General features: G+C 37.9%; 2 long non-coding RNA genes across 2 annotated transcripts; one reads left to right on the top strand and one right to left on the bottom strand.

The window, feature by feature from the left end:
- Nucleotides 1-651: 651 nt before the first annotated feature.
- On the top strand, nt 652-21,851 carry LOC124269291. Its single transcript, XR_006896483.1, has 3 exons — nt 652-785; nt 16,282-16,290; nt 21,841-21,851. It is a non-coding gene; the product is annotated as an uncharacterized LOC124269291 (long non-coding RNA).
- Nucleotides 12,896-14,540, bottom strand: LOC124269289. Its single transcript, XR_006896482.1, has 3 exons — nt 14,477-14,540; nt 13,204-13,743; nt 12,896-12,978 (listed from the first exon to the last, which is right to left on the bottom strand). It is a non-coding gene; the product is annotated as an uncharacterized LOC124269289 (long non-coding RNA).
- Nucleotides 21,852-22,910: the final 1,059 nt, after the last annotated feature.

A 22,910-nucleotide genomic window follows, 5' to 3' on the forward strand; every position in this document is an offset into this window, starting at 1 on the left:
CCTATGCAGCACCAGTGGCCTGGAACAAACTTCCACAGAATCCCAGGGACTGTACTGATTTTGTCACTTTCAAATCCCAGTTAAAAACACATTTGTTCAGGACAGCCTTTTCAACTATAACTGTGTAATTTGTTACATTCTATCTGCGCTTTGAGCATGGACTGCATGGATGTGTTATGAGATGATGATGATGATGATGATGATGATGATGATGATCGCTTGGACAATGAGTTCGTTTTCGTGATTTTGTTGACGTTTCAGTTTTTATCAGATACTCTTAGTTTGACGGGTGATCTGACTTATTATTCGTCACATACTGTTTGGCACATCACAGCGGACTTTAGTTAACGTTTCACCAAAAAGTGTCTTTGCCAATTCATCAGAAGCACACAACCCGAGAAGTACCTGTTAAGTCATGATTTTTAACAAACTAGTACAGAAGCCCCTACTAAATGCTGGCTGTATTGTTAGCCAACAGAGATACCATGACAGGGTCTAACATGGAGGTGAGGTGAAATGGTGTCGTCGCTCATATGACGACGTGTATGCATATGTCAGGCTGCTTGTACTAGCCCAGACTTAAGCTGGTTTTATAGTGCTAGCTAACTGAGATACCATGCCGCAGTGAAGCATGAATACCCCATTCACATTTATACCGACTCCGAGCCAACCCGTCCTTGTTGTGCCCATTAATGCCGATCGCCAGGCAGGGACCAACAAGTACCATATTTTAAGGTCTTTCGGTATGACGAGGCCGGGGATGGAACGCGCGACCTTCAGCTCTAGTAGGTAATAAGTAATCAGTCACAGCCACACAATAGCATTCCTGAACCAAACAATAGCATTCCTGAGCCAATCAATAGCATTCCTGAACCAAACAATAGCATTCCTGAACCAAACAAAAGAAATTCCTACAGGCTCAGCCTTAAAGAATGTAGGTTCATTACATTATGAATGACATTCCATAGGTTCAGTTGTTACAACAAAAGAAATTCCTACAGGCTCAAAAGAAATTCCTTAAGGATCAAAAGAAATTCCTTAAGGAGCATAGAGCAGGACAAAGACATTCCTTAAGGAGCGTAGGAGTAACCATAGAGGTGAAACGACATTCCTACAGCTGCTCCTCAGGTATATACAGGTGCGCTAACTCACATTCCATAGATACGACATTTGTCAGTACACATTCCTTCTATACAAAACCAAATTCTTATCTTAACAAATTTCAAATATTATCACAGAATTGTTTATAATGACATCACATATTTGCATCTATTTCAATCACTTGAAGCAAAATTCTCATCATTCCATATCTCTTAACCAATCAAACTGAATGTGTATTACACATAAACCAATCAGACAAACCATTCTCTACAATCCTATCTTACACTCAAACGTTTTAGCTATTTCAAATCAGTTTTATCACCAACTTGAGGCAAGAAGGTGTTGAAAATCGTCTATCTCCTACATATTCTCTATGATGGCACAGAAAAGTGTGGATGTGAAACGTGTTGCTTTTTCCTCAGAGGAGACATTTGATGATACATTTCTGAAAGTAAAGGATATTCTTGATAGTCAGGTTTATCTACATGAAGTTATGATGAGATCGAGTGAGTTGTACAAAACCATTTATATGGATATGTTGGAGAAGACCAAAGCCTTAGAAGGGAAACTTCAACCAATGTCACCTGCTTTCTTGAAATGGTTGACGGATTACACTCATCTCATAGGATCTTTCTCCTCTGCTCAAGAGCAAACTTCAGAGACAGCAACAACACAGAAAACAGTTGTTGCTAAGAAAAGAAGAGAAGCAGAAAAATGGAGGATGATCTGTTTCAGCCCAGTGTGAAGAAACCAAAGAAACAGCAGGTTAAGAAAGCAAAGTAAGTATATATTTGTGTTACATGCGACTGTGTTCTGTCTATTTAATTTGTAACATCATCAATTTTTGTTATATATTCATATCTTTTTCTTTTCTTTTTGTTGGTAGGGTAATGGACAAGAACTCAAGTCAACCATCGCTTGTTATAGAACCTATTTCACCTCCTCCAACTGAAGCTAACCTAGATGTTTCCAGTGAAGTCAACTTGTTTGTGGATGAAGACACTCGTAGCCGACTGTCAATCTACTACCCCAAACGACTGGAGGCAGGATTACAATCAGCTTATGGAAGATATTGAGCAACAAGAGTCAAATGCAGTAGAGGATGATCCTTATGAAGAACACAAACTAACTCCTCTTCAAAAAGAATTGTAGTGTATGCTGTCATAATAATATGTTGCGATATATCAGTTGCAATAGTGGACAGGTTCGGTGTCATGTATGTTGTATGGATCTGATGAACTGTATGTGTTATCATGATCCAGAGGGATGGTGGATGACATGATATCTCAGGACTTTCATGGACATATCCTCACAGTATAAGTTGTTGCATTCCAACAGAAGACATATGACTGAGATGACGATCATTGGTTCTTATCTTATTGTGTATGATGATTGCTATGTTCAACTGATGTTGTTATGTATAGAATTTTCTGTGGTGAAATAAATTCTGTTCACTTCTTTTTTAGTTGTATAAAATCTTGTTCAACACATTGCCTTGTTTCAATTCATCATGAGTTCTCGAAAGAAGAACAGTGCATTAGAAAAGTATTATTTCAACCCACAAAACCCAGGTGCTTTCTATGGTCCATCTAAACTGCGTTGATGAATTGAAGAAAACAAGCAACACAATATCAGGTTGAGGAAGGTGAAACGGTTTGTGAATGAGCAAGATGCTTACAGTTTACACAAACCAGTTAGACATAAATTTAAAAGGATGAAAGTAAGAGTTAATACAATGAATGAAATGTTTGATGCAGATTTAGCAGATATGACAAGGTACATGAAATGGAATGATGGTGTCAGATATCTGTTGGTAGTCGTGGACATTCTTTTCACGCTTATGCTTTTGTCTCGCCTTTGGAGAATAAGAGACCGCTTACAGTGGTGAAATCTTTCAAAAAGATACTCAAATCAAGACGACCAAAGAAAGTTCGGTACTGATGCAGGATCTGAGTTCGAGGAGAATTTGAATCATTTTTGAAAAGGAAAACATCACCCACATCATCACACGTAATGAAAACATTAAAAGCAATTATGTGGAACGTTTCAACAGAACACTGAAATCTTTGATCACGCGTTATATGACACATAACAACACCAAAAAGAATACCTTTCTATATTGCCTCAACTGGTACAGAATTACAATCACACTTTACATTCATCACTGCCTTATTTATCACCAGCACAAGTGAATAAAAGCAATGAATTGAAAGTATGGCATCACCTATATGTCAAACCTTTGAGGAAACACCTCAAGAGTAAATCAAGTATGTAGTGAAGAAATTCAAATATAAGGTTGGAGATATTGTTCGTGCATTCCATATCTGAGGAAACCATTCAGTAAAGAACTTGATTTTACGCTGGACTCAAGAATTGTTTCAAAATAGCTCATCGCTACAAAAGGCAAGAAATACCCTTGTACAGAATTAGGGACTTTCATGATCAACAAATTAAAGGAACATTTTATACTCAAGAACTTCAAAAAAAGTAAACAAAGGTGAGGACATTGGTGGCAGGTGGAAAAATCCTGAACGTCAACGTGAGGAGGTAAAACCTATGTTCTTGTGCGATGGTTAGGATGGCCAAGTACGTTTGATTCTTTTGTGGAGGAAAGTCAGTTGAAAGATTTGTGATGGAGATATATATTTTCCTTAAGTCTTCAGATTCAAAAGAAAACTATTATAAGGACAACAGCCCCTATCATTTCCGTGTGAAACTGAATCAAAGACTGGTGTTGGATGGATTTTGGGTTGTTTCATTAACAGAGTTGAGTTTTGGGAAACTGACTGATGTGGACAAAATCCAAGATCCATATGTAAACATACTGTGCAACTTGTGTGATAGTTCACTGGTAGGAGATGCTCAGTTACCATTGCTGAGACGCATTGACTTGAGGTTGGGACCTAATTTCACCTTTGCAAACGAATATAATATTCATGTGGTATTGAAAGAATCACCTGTCATAGAAATTGTTATAAAACCCAGTGATGAAGTGGCCTTGTCATTCTTGAGCGAGGAGACCAGTGCAACACTTCACTTACAGCGATATCCATTTGCAAGTTAAGATGGAAGACTATCCTCTCTATGTACCTCACTATGAAAATTGGAAACATTACTTCAAGAAACTGAGCACAAGTCACCAGCAATACCACAATGGAAAATTATCAGCTAAAGTAATACCATCTCATGCAGTGAAAAGAAAAGAAGAAGGACCTTCAGTTGAATTGCAAATGACATCAGAGACTCAGAGCACAGTAGAGAAAGCAGATGCCAAAGAGAGACGACGCAAGTCTTTAAAAAGAGCTGCAGGAGAACAGATCATCACTACCAAGAGGATACGTCAGACAGAGAACACTACTCCTTCTAAGACAGCTAATGTTTTAACGTGCACACCTGTTGCAGGAAACGATATTTTCAGTTAACACAATGGCGCTCTTATCCAGCAGTAACTTTTCGGAATATCTCCCAGATTCTTACTCCCTTTTTTCGCTTCCAAGTTACACAACAACCACAGAGATGTTCTATTTCAATGATGTACGTCCATTAAGCCAAATCAATGACTCGTCACCATTGGAATTTGCTATCCCTAATCAGGGTAGTGAGTACATTGATTTGAAGAGAACAAGACTACATGTGAAACTTAAAGTGGTGCATGATGATGCTACATCATCTTCACTGGCTGAGGATGAGAAAGTTGGGCCCATTAACCTATTTTTACAATCGTTGATCTCGCAAATGTCTGTTTCCCTAGGAAATCAATTGGTATCAAGTGCAAATAATCACTATCCCTATAAAAGCATGTTCAAGACATTGTTGAATTATGGAGCAGATGCCAAGAATTCTCAGTTAACATCACAGTTGTTCTATAAAGATACTGGCAATGACAATGACGACATTGAATCAACTGATGCTGTTGCTGGCGGTAATGATGGATTGTTGAAACGTGGTGACTTCATTGCTGAAAGTCAAGAGATCACAATGGTTGGGAATTTGTTTGAAGATGTGTTCAACATGGATCGCTATTTGATTAATGGAGTAAAATTGAATGTAACCTTGTATAGAACCGATCCTCAGTTTTGTCTTATGAGTGGAGTTGCTAATGCTAAATACAAAATAAGCATTTTAGATGCGGCACTTAAAGTGTGTTATTTGAAAGTGAACCCAGCTTTAATTCTGGCTCATAACACCTTGTTTGAAGAAAAGACCAATGGGAAACCAAACAATGCACTGTATCCCTATGTGAAGACAGAAGTCAAATCAACCACTATTCCTGTGTCTACTGAATCATTTACTATTGAAAATATCTCAAATCCTGTCGCCCATCGATACACAGTTGCATTTGTTGAGAGCAGTAGTATGTCAGGTTCTTTGGTGAAGAACCCATACAACTTTCAATCGAGTATGATCAAAAAGGTTACTCTGAATGTCAATGGTGTCAGTCTCCCTGGGAGAGCATCCAATGCAGATGATGCAGATACCTATCTGAATCTATTTGATGGTGTGAATGTAAAGAGAGAAAGTAAAGGCAACTTTATCAGCAGAAAAGAATTTTTACTTGGAAGTGCACTTTTTGTGTTTGAACTGAATGAAACTGGCACTGAACATCTCAGTCTAGTAAGACGTGGAAATGTATCGCTAGAAATTCAGTTCAATGCAGCCTTAACCAAAACACTGAGTTGCATTGTCATGACTGAAAGGACCTCGCTCATAGAAATTGACCAAGCCAGGAATGTATATGTCAAATGAACAAGATGAAGGCTACAGAATTGTTATGTGCTATTCAATGCGATCCTGTGCTTAGAAACCATGTCTTAGGAGTGTATGCTAGAGACACTTTACCTGTGCTTACATCTTCAATGTTGATGAGAGGTGTTGGGCTTATTGTTAATACTAATGTGAGAACTAAAGATGGCCGTCATTGGGTTGCTATGTATTTGAAAGGAAACAGAGCAGAACTGTTTGACAGTCTAGCTGAACCTATCAGTACAACATTTGATGACTATTTAAAGTCATATGTTCAATTCTACACGTACAGTAGCATACCTTTACAATCAGTAGATTCAAATGTCTGTGGATCATATTGTCTGTATTATCTGTTGTGTGCATTTAAAGCTAACTGGACTTTTCACCACTTTTATCATCAGTTTGATGTAAAAAACTTGAATTGGAATGATATGTTTGTATCACGATATATTTGTCACTATTTTAAATATTGTACTCTTTCCTGTTTTCAATGAAATTATGTGTTATAGTTGCATGGAAAGAAAACTTTCAATAAAAAGTAGCTTAGTTTAAATCCTGTGGTTGTTCTTTGTATAAAAAAGAAGTCATGTGAGGTTTTAACTCACTAGTACAATACACAGGCAAAGTGTGCAAGTCACCATGGAAGAATGTCTGTTACCCTTTCATACGCCTACTACAATTTCTGTAGCTGGTGGATCCTCTAGTGGTAAAAGTGTTTGGACTGCTCGTCTTATAAAACAAGCAGATACCATGTTTGATCCACCACCTCACTTGATTATTTACTGTTATGTTGTGTGGCAAGACATTTATTCAGAGCTTGAAAAAAGTGTTTCCAATATTAGATTTCAAGATCACTTGCCTACTGAAGAGGAACTGAAAGCTTATTCTCATGAATCAGACAAACAATGTTTACTTGTCCTGGATGATTACATGCAACAAATGTGTAAAAGTCCTTTGATTTTAGATCTGTATACCACACTATCGCATCATTTAGGGATTACAGTGATCAACATTATGCAAAGTGTCTACCCTAAAGGCGAATATGCAAGAACAATGTCACTGAACACACATTACTTTGTCTTGTTGTCCAATCCACGTTCAGCACATGAATACAAGATTTTAGCATCGCAAGTATTTCCAGGTCAAGCTAAGTATTTTGCTGAATCGTTTCAAGATGCAGTAGGAGGAAAGAAATATGGTTATCTTGTCTTAGATGTGTCACCTTATGCTGATGAACAGTATGGACGTTTACGGACCAACATATTTACTGATGATGGAATGTGCACAGTCTACCTACCTCAGAAATAACTTCACTAAATATACAAATTACATGCCTGTCATACACCATTTCGTTTACAACCTCTGAACTGATCAGAGCTATGGATGTTTGTGGACGCTTTAATGTGGAGTCTGATTGTGTTGGTGTGACACATAATTCTCCTGATGGAAAAAGGTTTACTGATAGACTGGGTTCATTCAAGACTTGGCCCATTCAGATGAATCAGTCACCTAAAGCCATGGCTGAAGCTGGATTTATTTACACGGGACAATCTGATAAAGTCTACTGTTTCCAATGTAGACTGCGAGCCCATTCGTGGATACCAGAAGATGATCCTCTGACTGAACATTTCAAACTGTCTCCACATTGTGACTATATCAACATGATAGCAGCTCCAAAACATACAACTATGAATTCATCATCATAGTTTTTCAAAAACTGACAACCTTCTATATATATATATATATAACATCCAATTCACTTCCCTTCAGTCATTCTACAGCAGGCTCGCCTTCCGCAAACAAAATGTATGCAGTGAAAGAAAGGAATTGTTTGTTTGACATTATTGAAAAACACAGAAAGAATGGTACAACATTGAATGAAACAGCTTCTAGAATGTTGTTTACAGTGTCAGTGTGGGGAGACGATTATGCTGCTTTACAAATAGAAGATCGCTATGACTCATGGACGGAAGTCATTAAAGACTTGTTGTGGAATAACAGACTGTGTCCCAACATACTGGATGAAGATATATGGACAGATGGGGAAGTAGACTACGCATGCTTCAGTAGCGAAAACGAACGAGCAACTGCCCATAATATTTTCCAAAAGGCTATGTCTTTACAAGATTATGAAGACACAAAACACAGTACCTCCGTGTCTGTTGGGGGTGAAGATTTGTTGGAAAGTTGGCAAAGAGATCCTCCTCATGATTGTAGTCAGTGTGAAAATGTCAATGAAGAAGATGACAATGAAGAAGAAGATGTCTAGATAAATAACAATAACTAAAGATGTATGTCTTCATTTGAAAGTGGAACAGCTACCCTACAGCTTCAACATGAGTGGACTGATAAAACATCATGTTAGTTTCTTAACAGTGTTAGCAGAAGCTAATCCTGCTCAGAGAAAAGCTATGCTGACTCATGCTTCTTCAGAACAATTCCTATCAATTCTTACTCTTGTGCATAATATTCTCATGGGTAACATAGAGGTGACAGAAAAAGATAAAACGTGGTTGTCTCGTCGCAAGAAGGCCATTCGCCTGTTAGCTAACAAGGGTGTCAGCAGACACAGAAAACGTGAACTCCTCATCTTACACCATTCAATTCTACCTATTTGCATAAGGAGCTATCTATCCTACCTCACCACTCTACAACATGAGCAAGCCAATGATTCTTTTGACAAGAGAAAATTACCAGAGACTGGTGTCAAAACAAGAACAAGAGAAAGCGAATCCGACAGTGAATCCGACAGTGAATCTGACAGTGAAACCTCCAGTGAGTCCAGTGACAGTGAGTGATGGTAATGAAGAGCATGACTCATCTCTACAGCCAGATCTTAATGTGATGTTACGAGTTCCAGATCAACTCATTCAAGGCATTTCATCTTCAAATTCTGTTGGCAAGCTGATGTCAATGTGGTTCTTTTTGGAAAACAATATTACAGCTGGAAACATTGGATTAACAGAAAATTTGCAACTGGTGTTGGAGAGTGGAAAAGTGTTGTATGGTACCAACATTGTGGACTTAATTCGGTTTATGATCATGTCTCCTAAGGAAACATACACCACCAGGATATAATAAGTTTCATAAACTGTTAAAGAGCTTGCATGCACCAAAACAACTGTTGAAAAGAAGAACAGAACACAAAAGTCAGTCAAAGATTTTATATATCAAAGGAAAAGCAGTTAATGGTGTGCCTGGAACAACAAAGCTGAGAGCATTAGAGGTTCTGTAGTGTTCATGCTTTTTTTCAATAAACACATAAATTACATTTTTATTGTTGTTGTTGTCTTTGCTCAGTGACTCATAGAGCAATTAGCACATCATCGTGCACATAAACACACACACACACACACACAGTGGATGAATAACACCTTCAGTCATTGTGGTGTATCCTATGACACGTGCACACACGTGGCTTTTTCTCATATTTCTTCTTATGCACTTGTATTCTCACAGGACAGGTGGCAGTATGAACCATGAATCTATGGTAGGTGTATTTCAGCTTGGTATTGCAATAGACACACGTAAACAGTCCTGAACTGTCTTCCCCATCAGCATCCACAGGTAGATAGCCGTGACAGGTAGTGCAGATATATGATGGTTGTTCCATCTGTGAATGAAAAAAGAACAGACATGGAAACTGCAATGTCAAACTAAAAAGTTGATGTTCAAGTGTATAATTATGAACATAATTTTAAAGAAGTGGAAACACAAAGTGGAACATACCTGAGGTTGATTTCCTCTACTGTGATTTCATCTACTGCTTTCCTAATGGTTCAGTAAGCAATTATTCTGGTGAATAACCATAAGGAACACTATAAATACCATCTTCTAAAATAAAACGTTTGTTGTCTATGGCTGTCAATGCTACTTTGGTATGATGTTCCGTGTACAGAGTGTTATTATGTGACCTAATGAGATTAAAGGAACATGAGACAGGTTTCCCATCAAACAGACAGTCTCTAAACATTTCGTGTCTGAGAAATTTTTGATGACAGATTTCTTTATACCTTTGGCTGTTTTTCTCAATGAGTTCTTTGTCTTTTGCATTAAGAAAGAGTACATCTTACTTTTCAAACCACAAAATTCTAAAATAATGTTTCCCACCTGCTTCATCCTTCATCTTCCCAGTGACTTTGCGATTATGATCAGAATACAATCCTTTTTGGATCTTCTGGTGCATAATTGGAAGTGTCAAATAACTCAAGTTTCCTTCATAAAAACATAGGGGTCCAGGAGAGGTTCATGCGGAGGGGCATGGACTTGCATGAACAGACTGTCAGTATCTGTCATGAGCAAATCCAAATGTTCATGTCCATATTGATTTTGCATAACGTCATAGTAAAATGAATAGATTTCATATTTGGCCAAGTCCAGAATGGTAAACCCAACAGTAATAGGCTGATCTAATCGAACAGACACCTTTTCCATTTCTACTGCCACCACATCCTCTGAATAAATTTTAAAGTTTTTGAAGTTGGATTTTGCACACAGTTTTTGAAGTTTTGCTTGTTGGGTGACCAGCTGCACTGTTTTGTGTTTGCGTTTATTCATGCAGAAACGTCCAAACACACAGTTGTTCATCAGTTTGTAACGATCTTTGTCACAATCGTCCTTTGCATTTTTGCGATTTCTCAAGTTGAGCTCCACGTAGGGCTTCAACCATGGGCCTTGGGTAAATTTGAGAACTCTGTGTATTTGCTTTAACACTAAACCATGCTTTAGATACAACTGTAAGGTTTTGAAATGAACCACATAATTGGTAGGTCTTTCAAGGTACAAAACAGTTTTCTACCAGATGATTTTGTAGGAAGTTTATCCATGTCTTTTTTGAGGAAATGAGCCAGCAATTCTTTGTGTTTCTCTGAAAACTCCCCAAAAGAGATATCATCATGAGTTGGAGCCATAGGGAAAGCTGCATGAGATTTGTGTAAGTGAGGAGGATACATCAAATCCACTTCCAAGATATAACCTGTATCACCCTGAGTATCTACATTGTACCAGTCTATCTTACTGAACTCTGTGGATGGGATGAATTGATAGTTTCCAATGGGGAGAGGTTGTAACATGACAGTGGCATACAATGAATTCACATCAAAGTAGAGAAGGGTGGAAGTGTCTTTCTCTGGGTCAGATTGTTCCATATGGTCATTGTTGGCTTCAGCATATTTCTTACCAATGACTGACACTCCACCACGAATAGAATTTTCAATGAAATTGTAGGTGTCAACCTCTGTGAATAGATCCAATTTTGCTCCCGTGATTTTCATAGCTGCGTCCAAACAGAAACCAGGCATGGAATAGTAATGGCAAATGTCTAGCCCATAATCATTCAAGCAACCTGTTGAAAAGTCTCAATGATATCTGTGAGCAGTAATACATCTGTTTTGACATACAGTCTCGTGAAATCACTGATGGTTTGGCACTGGAATGTTTCCCATAATTGCTGTGTATATGCATAATCTGCATCGTTGATACTTTGTTCACTGAGTGAACTGTAAAAGGTCTCTTTGGGAGGCAAAGATGTCTCATCTAAAGTGTTCCAGGATTGCATATATTCATAGGGAAAGTTTAGTTTTCTTGTGAGATGATGAGCCTTGCCTCCAAAATGCTCATTCAAATACACAAATGTATCCTCTCCTTTCTTCAGCTGATTTTGAGTTAGAGCCTCTAATGAACTCTGTAAAAATTTGTAAGAATCCAAAAAGACTAAATGTTTGTCAACAGTGAAGGACAGAAATTGCTCAGTGGTATGTGGTATGACAGTGATCTCACGATCACCAAATTTTTGTACCACCTCTAACAGCAGATGAGCATCATAATGTTCCAAATTGTGAAACATGACAACCACCTTCTTCCTTAACTGAAAATTTAGATTGCATTTATTATGCAAAACCTGACGAAATTTCCCTGACAAATGGTCATGGTCTAACACCCTATCAGATCCCAGCAGCTCTCCACACAATCCACAATGGGTTGTGCTAGCTATAAGACGTTGATCTTGTTCAGTGAGCTGCATAGGTTTAACAGAATCAAACAGATTCATAATTTCATCATATTCTTTCAAAATGTTTTCAATGAAATGTTCTGCAGCATTTTGACCTACATAAGTTTGAATAGGTTTAGAATATTGTTCATCAGTACACACCACCTTGTAGGCATAAGCACAGGGTACATGCCGATTCAGACGAGACGTATTTCCCTGTTCAGGCACTAATAAACTTTCAAAGTCAGCTACAATCAGAAACTTCGCTCTTTCAGTTTTGCTTTGTGATCTTAAACCAAACTGGTACACTGCTTCTTCAGGTTTAGGTAAATCAACCCTTTGTGCCTTTGTGTAACAGTACGTTTTGTGAGCTTCCAACCTTGTCTTGGATGAAAATGACCATAAACATTTTCTACAAACAAAGCACATGTTTTTTTCACCTTTTCTGTATCTGACTAAGCCATTCAGTCCAGTGATCAGACAGTAATGCATGTTTGGGCTCTTGTCAATCTCCATGGCTTCCTCATGGTCTTCTAATCCTAACACCCCTACAAAATCATCTGGTTCACTTTCTTCTGACAGTAGCAACAAATCCACCTGACTGTTTTTTTCTACATCCAGAACCTCACTGATGAACATTGGGTATAAGGTACCATCTTCAAAACCATACACATTGATGGACAACTGATTCACTTGTTCAAACCGAGGAATTTGTTTCAAGGACATAGGGAAAGTGAACCCTTCTAAATTCAGTTGATTCAAAAAGGGAAGGTAATGACTTTGTCTTTCTTTATGATGAGATGCTGGGTACAATTTGGCAAGAATGGATAAGGGAAAACATAAATTATTATCCTCATTTTTAACATTGGTAATGCAGTAAGTATGCTTTGCCAGTGCTGGTGGTAATGGGATGTAAGTACCTCCTCTAAAGGGAGCAAACTTGACCACAGTAAGTTTCAAAACCACAATGGCAGACTACAAGAACATGTACCTACCAGTGGTGTCAAGCACATGCGTTGAGTTGTAATCAGCGCCATCATCATCATCCATGACACCATCATCATCATCATCATCATCATCATCTTCGTCATAAGTATGTAGGTGAGAATCATCATCCTTGTCCTCAAAGGTAGGGGAGGGTGGATCTGTGCATAGGGAGAGCGGTGAGGTGATTGATACATAAAGATTCATACATGTTGTTACTTTTTGATAAATTGTGTCCTCTTCCTCATCATTTTCATTCTTTAAATTTACATGATCTAAATTTATATGATCTAATGATAAAGGTCTGATTAATTGATGTGATCGTTTTTTATTGACGACAAAACAAATACAACACACGATGAAACAAAACAGAACAACAACACTACCTGTTATGATGAGTGGCTTGACTGATGTATCTGTTGATGAGGGTGTATGTGTGGAAAGTGAAGGTGAGGTTAAAGAAAGAGTCGAGTTAGGATGACGTGAAGTGATAGGTGAGGATATGGTTGTTTGATGAATGAAAGTGCTAGTTGATGTGTCAGGCGGTGATTCAGTAGTTGCTGTGGTTTGAGTGTTATGTGTTAAAGTGATACTAGTTGGAGTGGTGGTAGTTGGTATGCTGCTAGTTGGAGTGGTGGTAGTTGGAGGGATAGTAGTTGGAGCGGTAGTGGTAGTAGTGGTGGTAGTTGGTATGGTGGTAGTTGGGGGGATAGTAGTTGTTGGTGCGGTAGTGGTAGTTGGTATGGTGGTAGTTGGGGGGATAGTCTGTGTAGTAGGAGTTGTGATGGGTGTGGGTAAACAAGAGGTGGTGAAGGTCGTGATAGGAACTTGAGTAGTAAACGTTGTAGGCGCCGACACAGGAGTAGTAGAAGTTGTATGTGGTATCGTAGTAGGAGTGTATGTAGTACTTGAGGAGGTTGAATTAACTACAAAACAACAAAGTTGTAAATAACATAGGTTAGTGATTGGAGAAATAATCATGGAATCAAATTATCATAATATGTTAATGAATTAGGTAAGTATCAAACAAGAATATAAAGAGGAAAATAAAATCATAAATAAAGAATTCAAAGAAGCGGACGTAATATATAACACTCTTCCTTATCATACAATTGTATGCATATGTGTGTGAGTGAGTGAGTGAGTTGAGTTTAACGCCGCACTCAGCAATATTCCAGCTATATGGAGGCGGTCTGTAAATAATCGAGCCTGGACCAGACAATCCAGTGATCAACAACATGAGCATCGATCTGCGCAATTGGGAACAGATGGCATGTGTCAACCAAGTCAGCGAGTGACCACCTGATCCCGTTAGTCGTCTCTTACGACAAGCTCAGTCGCCTTTTACAGCAAGCATGGGTTGCTGAAGGCCAATTCTACCCCGGACCTTCACGGTCGTATGCATATGTAAAAATGTAGGTGTTCAAATTTTAACAACAACAACAACAACAACAAAAATGAATAGATTCATCAATAATCTTATGTGTTCACACAATCTTGAAAATTGCGACAATAAACAACATGTATAACCACTATATATAGATTCAGATGTGTAGTACAGAAGTGTATCCTATTTGGTTGCTTTTACAGCAGTGTGATTAGTAAACATAAGCAAGAGTGTATCACAGTTTTAAAACCAGGGAAATAAAAAACACTTACAATAACACTGGCGATAGTTGACAGTAATGAGTCTTCCTCCTCTATCGCTATTGTTTTCCACACTAAGCACAGTCAGCTCTGTCTCCTTTGATGTACTGAAAACATAAGTATATATTTGTAATTCTCTATATGAAACATAGTTGTGAGGAACATGATATGAATAATTAAGATGATATAATTTGATATCAATGTTCCGTAAGAATATAGAAATAAACTTATTACCTTTAGGTCTGGAAAACGCGACAAGGCAATGAGCAGCTGGTCGTGTGGTCCATTTAGTTTCAAGTATTCGATACCATGATACACTTTTCCGTTTACATGCACCAGTTTATGTCCTGTAGCGATACATGTTAACACTTTGGAGGACACAGGTTTACAATTTCGTGAAAAAAGTTGTGATTCACCTGCTATGCAGGTGAACAACAACAACACGAGCACAACTAATGGTCTCATCATTATGACTGATTTTAAAATACTATTTAGAGGTTCTGAATACAAGTGATAAATTCACTATTATCCAATCAAAGTAGCTGCACGTACACCATTAAGTGAGCATGTGAATCTCGCTCACCATCGGTCAAAGATCAAAGGTGCGAACCGTAGATCTGTGACATCAAAGTACAAGAAATACCAAACTGTGCCATGCATTACACGTGTTATTGTAGCACAATCAATGTCTAACAGGAATATGTTACACTATGTTCCACAAAATGACAGGAATATCACATAACCTAACCAAGTTGACTTTATAAACACTTTATACGTCGCTCATATGAGCAAACAATGAGATAAATTTGACCTGGTAACAACCCTCGGTCGTTCACCGCTCATAACACGCTGACAAGATAAATGATATCGCAATACACCGGAAGACAGAATGTGATAACAATTAAACTGATGGGTGATGTAATTCTATTTTACAAGGTAACAACTATGAACAAAAATTAAGTTTTGATCTATATAAAACTTTCAACGAACAGAGTAAAGAGTGTATGTTAAATTTGATCTATTGGAATTAAAATTCACTTACCTTCAAGGAAACTGCTGTTGAAATGCTTCGATCTCCAACTCCGCCTCTTCTTTAATGAGCGCTTCCGCAATAAGCTTTATTCCATTGTAAGAAAAAGCAAATTGATTACCCGAAACACCGCTTGTAATAAAAAGCACTTTGTGTTCGAGATCGAACCTGAACAACAACTCACAGTTTTGTATCAAACAGGTATGCAGATCGTACTGTGATGAACTTATATTTGTACCTGAAATTTGAAATCGATCGTATGATTTCAGAATTTCTAACAAATACAATAACAATTTCTTCAATTGACGTTTTACCGTGTCACACAATATATATGTCTGTGAAGCTGGATTCTGAAGAACGAAACCAAGGTGATCGTCAATAAAAAACTGACTAGTCATAGTATAAGAGAAGCTAATAGTAGAGAATTTGTAGTCTACATTTCTTTATATAGCATAAAGTGAATTTGCAAAATTTATTTTTGAACCAACGACGCATGAGCATAATTTCAATAAAATAACTAGAATCGTGATCCAAATTTCACAACATTTTGTGTGACGACTTTTTACTGATGTCATAAACCCATCATATGATTTCAAAAAACACCACTAGTCATAGATAAATAAATGTAAAAAGTTTTCGTCCCTCACGATTTTATTTGTGATATTTAAAAATCGTGATTATGAACATGCTGTAAAAAACATTCCTTCGTCATGAGTTTACAACTAACTCAGTCACAAACATGACGTCAAATACATGCTTGAATTGACAGACATTCTTTGTGTGCTAGTAAGCAGACGTTTTTGTTGATATTCGGTATGCTCTGCTTAAGGTGAAAAAGACGACCTACATTACAACGTTATGTAAACATGCAATAACACGATGCGGGCATAGCTGTCAGGAGACTGTAATGTGTTCATTTTAACATGATTAACCCTTTTGTCTACGCAGTTAGGTGTTGTGTATATTTAAAAATGATATATAATGAACCGGATTAAAACTTATACAGGGTTAAATGATTTGCAAGGCATAAAACAAATTGAATAGTTATCTTCATCCAATATGTTAAGGCACAGTGATATAGCTACAATGAAAAGACAGTCTGTGGCATGTGGTGAATAAGTGCGATTAACCCTTTCACGCATAGTTACGTATCTGTTATCTACATGTAAAACTGTTTTTGAAGTGAGCATGATTAAATGGAGTGTAATACAACTTGCATTGCTTATTTTACATAAAACAAGGAAAAACTATAAGAATTTGATATTTGAATAGTAGGAACGTGTACTGACAAATGTCGTATCTATGGAATGTGAGTTAGCGCACCTGTATATACCTGAGAGGCAGCTGTAGGAATGTCGTTTCACCTCTATGGTTACTCCTACGCTCCTTAAGGAATGTCTTTGTCCTGCTCTATGCTCCTTAAGGAATTTCTTTTGAGCCTGTAGAAATTTCTTTTGTTGTAACAACTGAACCTATGGAATGTCATTCATAATGTAATGAACCTACATTCTTTAAGGCTGAGCCTGTAGGAATTTCTTTTGTTGTAACAACTGAACCTATGGAATGTCATTTATAATGTAATGAACCTACATTCTTTAAGGATGAGCCTGTAGGAATTTCTTTTGTTTGGTTCTGGAATGCTATTGTTTGGTTCAGGAATGCTATTGTTTGGTTCAGGAATGCTATTGTTTGGTTCAGGAATGCTATTGATTGGCTCAGGAATGCTATTGTTTGGTTCAGGAATGCTATTGTGTGGCTGTGACTGATTACTTATTACCTACTAGCTCTCCGCGTTGACGCTCTAACCACTAAACCACGGAGGCGGTCGGTTTAACATGGATTGCCAGACACAGTATGCTGATTCAACGGTTGTCTCCCAAAACCCCTACAGCCCAGTACCCCTACAATTAGTTAAAACAACACACGGCATTTACCTGTCGGGCATAATGAACTGACCCAAAGGAGAGATTACAGGGTAGAGTACACAGTGTGAGATTACGCTGCACAGAGTATACAGATGTATACAGGTGAGAAGGGAATAAGATTGTGCTATTGTTGGTAGGGTTTTTCATAATTCATTTTTAATAAATTGAGATGAAGTAATTGTTGAACTGGGTTTTTTTTAGCTTCCTGATGTACATAGTGAGTAGACATTTTGCAAATCATAATAATATCAGTTGTAATAGTGTTGGAGATAGTAGACTGAGATAAACAAGCATTGTCACTAAGGTGACATAATCCCCCGCCGCAAATTATCAAATCAAACTTATAAAGTAATGAAAGTTTAAGATGAAGTTAAATGTCAACAAAAACATTATCTTGCTCTTAAGTTGTTCAAACACACACATATTTTCAAGACTGACTTTGACCTTGACATGAATGTCATAGTGTATAAAATATGCAAAACTAGTACTAAAGAATTGCTTATTGAAAAACATTCAAGGGAGGTCTTGAAAGTCTATGAAGAAAATCCAGTGAACCGTACTTAAAATATGCTGACAATTCAGGTTAACATTCTGAAATCTTCATAGTGTCGTCGTGACCCTACAAATTATGTGAAGGTCACCAAAATTGACTGGGCCCTGGGCCTTCCCTAGATGAAGCTTGGTGTCAAATATGAAGACAATCCACTGAATATTTTTTGCGATATCTTGCTGACTCTTAACAAGCAATTTAACATGCCGAAATCTTCAAAGTGTCTCTGTGACCTTGAAACTTAAGTGAAGGTCACCAAAATCGACTGTGCCCTGTGCCTTCCCTGGATGAAGCTTGGTGTCAAATATGAAGAAACTCCAGGGAATGGTTCTGGAGGTATCTCGCTGACAAGCCTAACATCTAGTTTAACATGCTGAAATCTTCCAAGTGTCTCTGTGACCTTGAAAATTAAGTGAAGGTCATCAAAATCGACTGGGCCCTGCGCCTTCCCGAGATAAAGCTTGGTATTGAATATGCAGAAAATCCAGAGAACGGTTCTTGAGATAGCTTAACATGCAGGTAAAACGTGAAAGTCCCCTTGTGACCTTGAAATGAAGGTCAAGGTCACCAAACCTGACTTCGACCTTTCTTATTGTGTGACGAACCCAGGTACCAAATATGAAAAGAATCTAGTGAACGGTTCTTAAGATATTCCAATTCGTACGTACCTACGGACGGACGGAGCCTAATACTATATCGAGCCTAATACTATATCATAATAATTTCAGATGATTTGGGGTGGTATATACCAGGGGCGTTCAAAAAGTAGAAAAGCCATATCCAAGATTTCACACGTGTCGGTAATGTGGTTAACGAGATATTAGTCATCACAACACATTGGGGCATAATATGTCTTTAAAAAATTGCAGAACATGAAAAACAATCTGACATTTGGTACCTCTTGGATAATGGTATGCTCTGAGATAATATCATATAAAATATGTTCAGTATAATATTGGATGACTAGGCTCCCCCCCCAATATTTAAAAAATATTGAGTCCAGATATTCAAGCTGGCACTGTTTACAATATATTGAGATCTGACACTTGTGTGACCATTGCTTTTTTTTATTTTATGCACTTTAATGTCTAAGTTTGAATCTAGCGGACTTCTGCCTATCTCAAACACACAAAGTGTTTCTTTCACATTCTGTTTCCTGAAGTTTGTGATGCATTTATTGCAGAAATTGCAATTTACCAAGATAAAAAGTGAAACACTAGAAAAATACAACATAAAAACATTTACTATGTTATGACCATGATATTTAATGAAGTTAATTAAACCTCAAGTTCCATATTAATGAACTTTTGTTAAAATATATTGTTGGTATCTTCCATTCAAACCATTATCTCAAACTCTTAGTTTGGTAATAGGTAAATCATTGTCTTAATATCCAAGTGTTGGCCTGGTCCATTGTATGAAATAGGTAACAGGCTGGAGATTGGCAGTGCATTGGACCATGAACTTTGTTGTTATAAGCTGCAGGGGTTATTGGCTGTAGGGGTTTAGGAGGTTACCAATTCAACCATTGTTTCAGCCCTTGTTAGTTGAACAGGGTGACAAAGACCATCTTTCAACTAACGCTTAGTCTCTAAACATATATATTGAAAAGAAGCCCCAGTGAGAAGGGAGATTCAGAGCCTGAAGAAATCTAGACTTGCTTTATTTAGAGATTTAGCACTGCAGAAAGGGCTATACAAAAGTGAAAATTATGCAGTTCAGACAGACCACAGATTTTGATATCAAACCACCAACCATTCACTCTCAGGGCAGATACTATTAATTCGACCACAGAGGCAGTCGTGGTCTTTGGCCCCTTCAATTGTAATTTCATGTTTCACAGCCTTTCGGGACCATGTATGACCTCAAGGATTTCACACAGATGGGAGCGGTGGGGTGTTAGTGTTAATACATTCGTTCCCCACATGGGTACAGTGTGTGAAGCCTATTTCTGGTGTCCCCTGCCATGATATTGCTGGAATATTGCTAAAAGCAGTGTAAAACCAAACTCACTCACTCACACACAAATGGTACACTCCAGGATTTCACCAACATGGTCAAGTGTCAACATATAGCGTTCTTACCAGCTGAAACATCGTGATACACATATTTGTTTGTTGTTTGACGCTGGATATTCCAGGTATGGTGGCAGCATGCAAATAATCTGGACCTAACAATCCAGTGATTGATATCATGAGCACTGACCTACGTAATTGGGATAGTGTGATCTCCATTAACCTATGCTTGTTGTAAGAGGTGACTAACGGGATCGCAGACTTGGCTGATACATATCATTGTATCCCAATTGCGTAGATCAATGCTCATGCTATTGATCACCGGACTGTCTGGTCCAGGCTCGATTTACAGACCACCGCCATATAGCTGGAATATTGCAGAGTGTGGTGAAAACTAAACTCACTCACTAGTGTGACTGTATTTACCAAGCCACCAAGTCTGACCCCCAGATCTTTTTAGTCCCCCTTATAAGCATGGGTTGTTGAAGTCCAGTTCTAACCCGGATCTTCACGTTTGATATAAGAGTACATGTAATTGAAAAACTGTTGCAATACTCACACAACCAATCACAAGCCAACACTACATGGTAAATAACTTTTATTGTGGAAGACGGTGGGTGCATCATAAACGGCTCAATAACAAATGTAATCTTCCATGTAGACTCGTAAATATAAATACATTGTATTAATAGGTGTCGGGTGGAAGTGGAACATTGGTCACATGTAGACTTCCCATAGTCACTCCTAAACAGGAAAACTAAAGCAGAATCAAAGTTATAGACGTTTTTCTCTCGGTGTGACGAGCAACCACTTTACCCTCTAGGCTACCCAGCCACCCAAGGATGAATATTGGCCTCCGACAGGATCCAGATAAATCAATGTATGACGACCATACAACATACATGAACTCTCTCACAGGTTCAGTATGACAGTATAAAATCAGTATGACACACATGCAAGTGTAATAGTTACTTTAATACCTGTTATTTCTGATCCTTTTAAGGTCCAACTTAGAAACATAGAAGGACATGGCTGCTGTCATGGAAACAATTGTGGAATGACATTAAGTCTTCATCTCTGATGATGCTGTGATGCCTTTCCAACAAGATTCAAAAGACATTAGCAGTGCTGCCAGCATGGAGTAGACAATACACTTGTGTATGTGTAGTGATGTTTGCATTAGGGCATTAGTGCACATATACATATAATGAACTTGGTTAATTCTCAACCTACAGATAATAAAATGTAATATCCACTATTACTGCATATATAAAATATATTGCCATTTTCCCAAATAAATATTTCAACACTTTGAAAATACAATTCTACAAAATCTCCATATTCTTAGAAATTTACCAATTAATAACCCTGAACGAAAACCAGGGGTAAGTGTACTGTAGCTCTCCTCACACTTAGTGAACAGTTACAAATATATAAAAAGCTGTCAGCATTACTATTCCCTGCATTAATTGTGAGGCCAAAATTATGCAACAATAAACATACCATTTTCAAATATTATCTTGATGAGCAACACTTTAATTTACTTTTTACAAAGTTCTAGTCAAAGCCTTCAGTATCGTGGTGTGTTTCACCATCAGTGCTGAATCTTCATTCTAATACCAAATACATTAAACATTTTTATTCTCCATTTCTAAGCAAGATTTTTATAGTATAAACAAAGTCAAAATGAAAAGTTCAAACAAACGTCAAAATTTGAAATATTGTGTAAAACATAATGTCATATCAAACTTCATAGCGTTCTGGCCACAACGTTCAAGTACTGGCAACAAATATAATCATAAACATTCCATGGCAGTCATATTGAAAATTTGATCTACGCAACTAAACAAATTCAGGCATAAACACTGAGAAAACAAGCATGGAATATTCTGCTTCATTGGTCCAGTAGTGAGTGAGTATGGCTTTAAGCCACTTTTAGCAATATTCCAGCAATATAACAGCGGGGACACCAGATAAAGGCTTTACACATTGTACCCATGGCCATCTGGGGAATCTTATCCCGGTCTTCGGCATGACTGGGCTAACCCCCTGTCCCAATAGTCTCTGAGGGAAATTTGTTGACAGACATTAAACAAAGTGAGCAAAGGTGTGTAAAATAGTATAGTGCTGTTCTACTGCTGAATAACAGTTGGGCATTCATTACCCACTCGTGTGATTCCAAGACAAGCCTTGTTGGAGGTTACAGAAAGAGACGAGTGTTGACTAATTACCAGTTGCCATTTACACCCTGTAAGGCTGGTGTTCGGTCTGGTGTGGCCACTCAGTCGATTAACACCATCAAATCTGACTTGTCAGAACTACCGGTACTTCGTTCCAGTGATGTTCAAAACCTGGAGACTCTTCTGGTTTCTTAAAATGGGTAGTTGACCAATACATGTACCTGCTAAAGGCCATAGTTTTGCCAGGAGTGAGTGAGTGAGTTTAGTTAGGTTTTACGCCACTTTTAGCAACAAATGAACTATAAAACTTTATGGATGACAACTTCTGGTTTATTTGCGTTGAGCGACGTTTCGATGTAGATTCTTACATCGTTATCAAGCCAAGTTTCGACGTAGATTCTCACATATAATCTACATCGAAACGCGTCGCTCAACACAAATAAACCAGAAGTTGTCATCCACTAAAGTGTATGTTTCATTTGTTGACTCACCCAACTTCTAGAATGCCGATCAAACACTTTTAGCAATATTTCAGCTAAATCACTGCAGAGGACACCAGAAATGGGCTTAACCCATTGTACCCATGTGGGGAATCGAACCCGGGTCTTTGGCGTGACGAGCTAATGCTTTAACCACTAGGCTACCCCACCCCAGTTTGGCCAGGAATCAGTCACATGATAGTACAAATTTATTTATTAAAATATCCACAAAAATTTCTCCAAATCATTCTGGCTGCATTTTCATAG

Source organism: Haliotis rubra, unplaced genomic scaffold (genome assembly GCF_003918875.1).
Source record: "Haliotis rubra isolate DU_JTF1 unplaced genomic scaffold, ASM391887v1 Scf1436, whole genome shotgun sequence".
NCBI lineage: Eukaryota > Metazoa > Mollusca > Gastropoda > Lepetellida > Haliotidae > Haliotis > Haliotis rubra.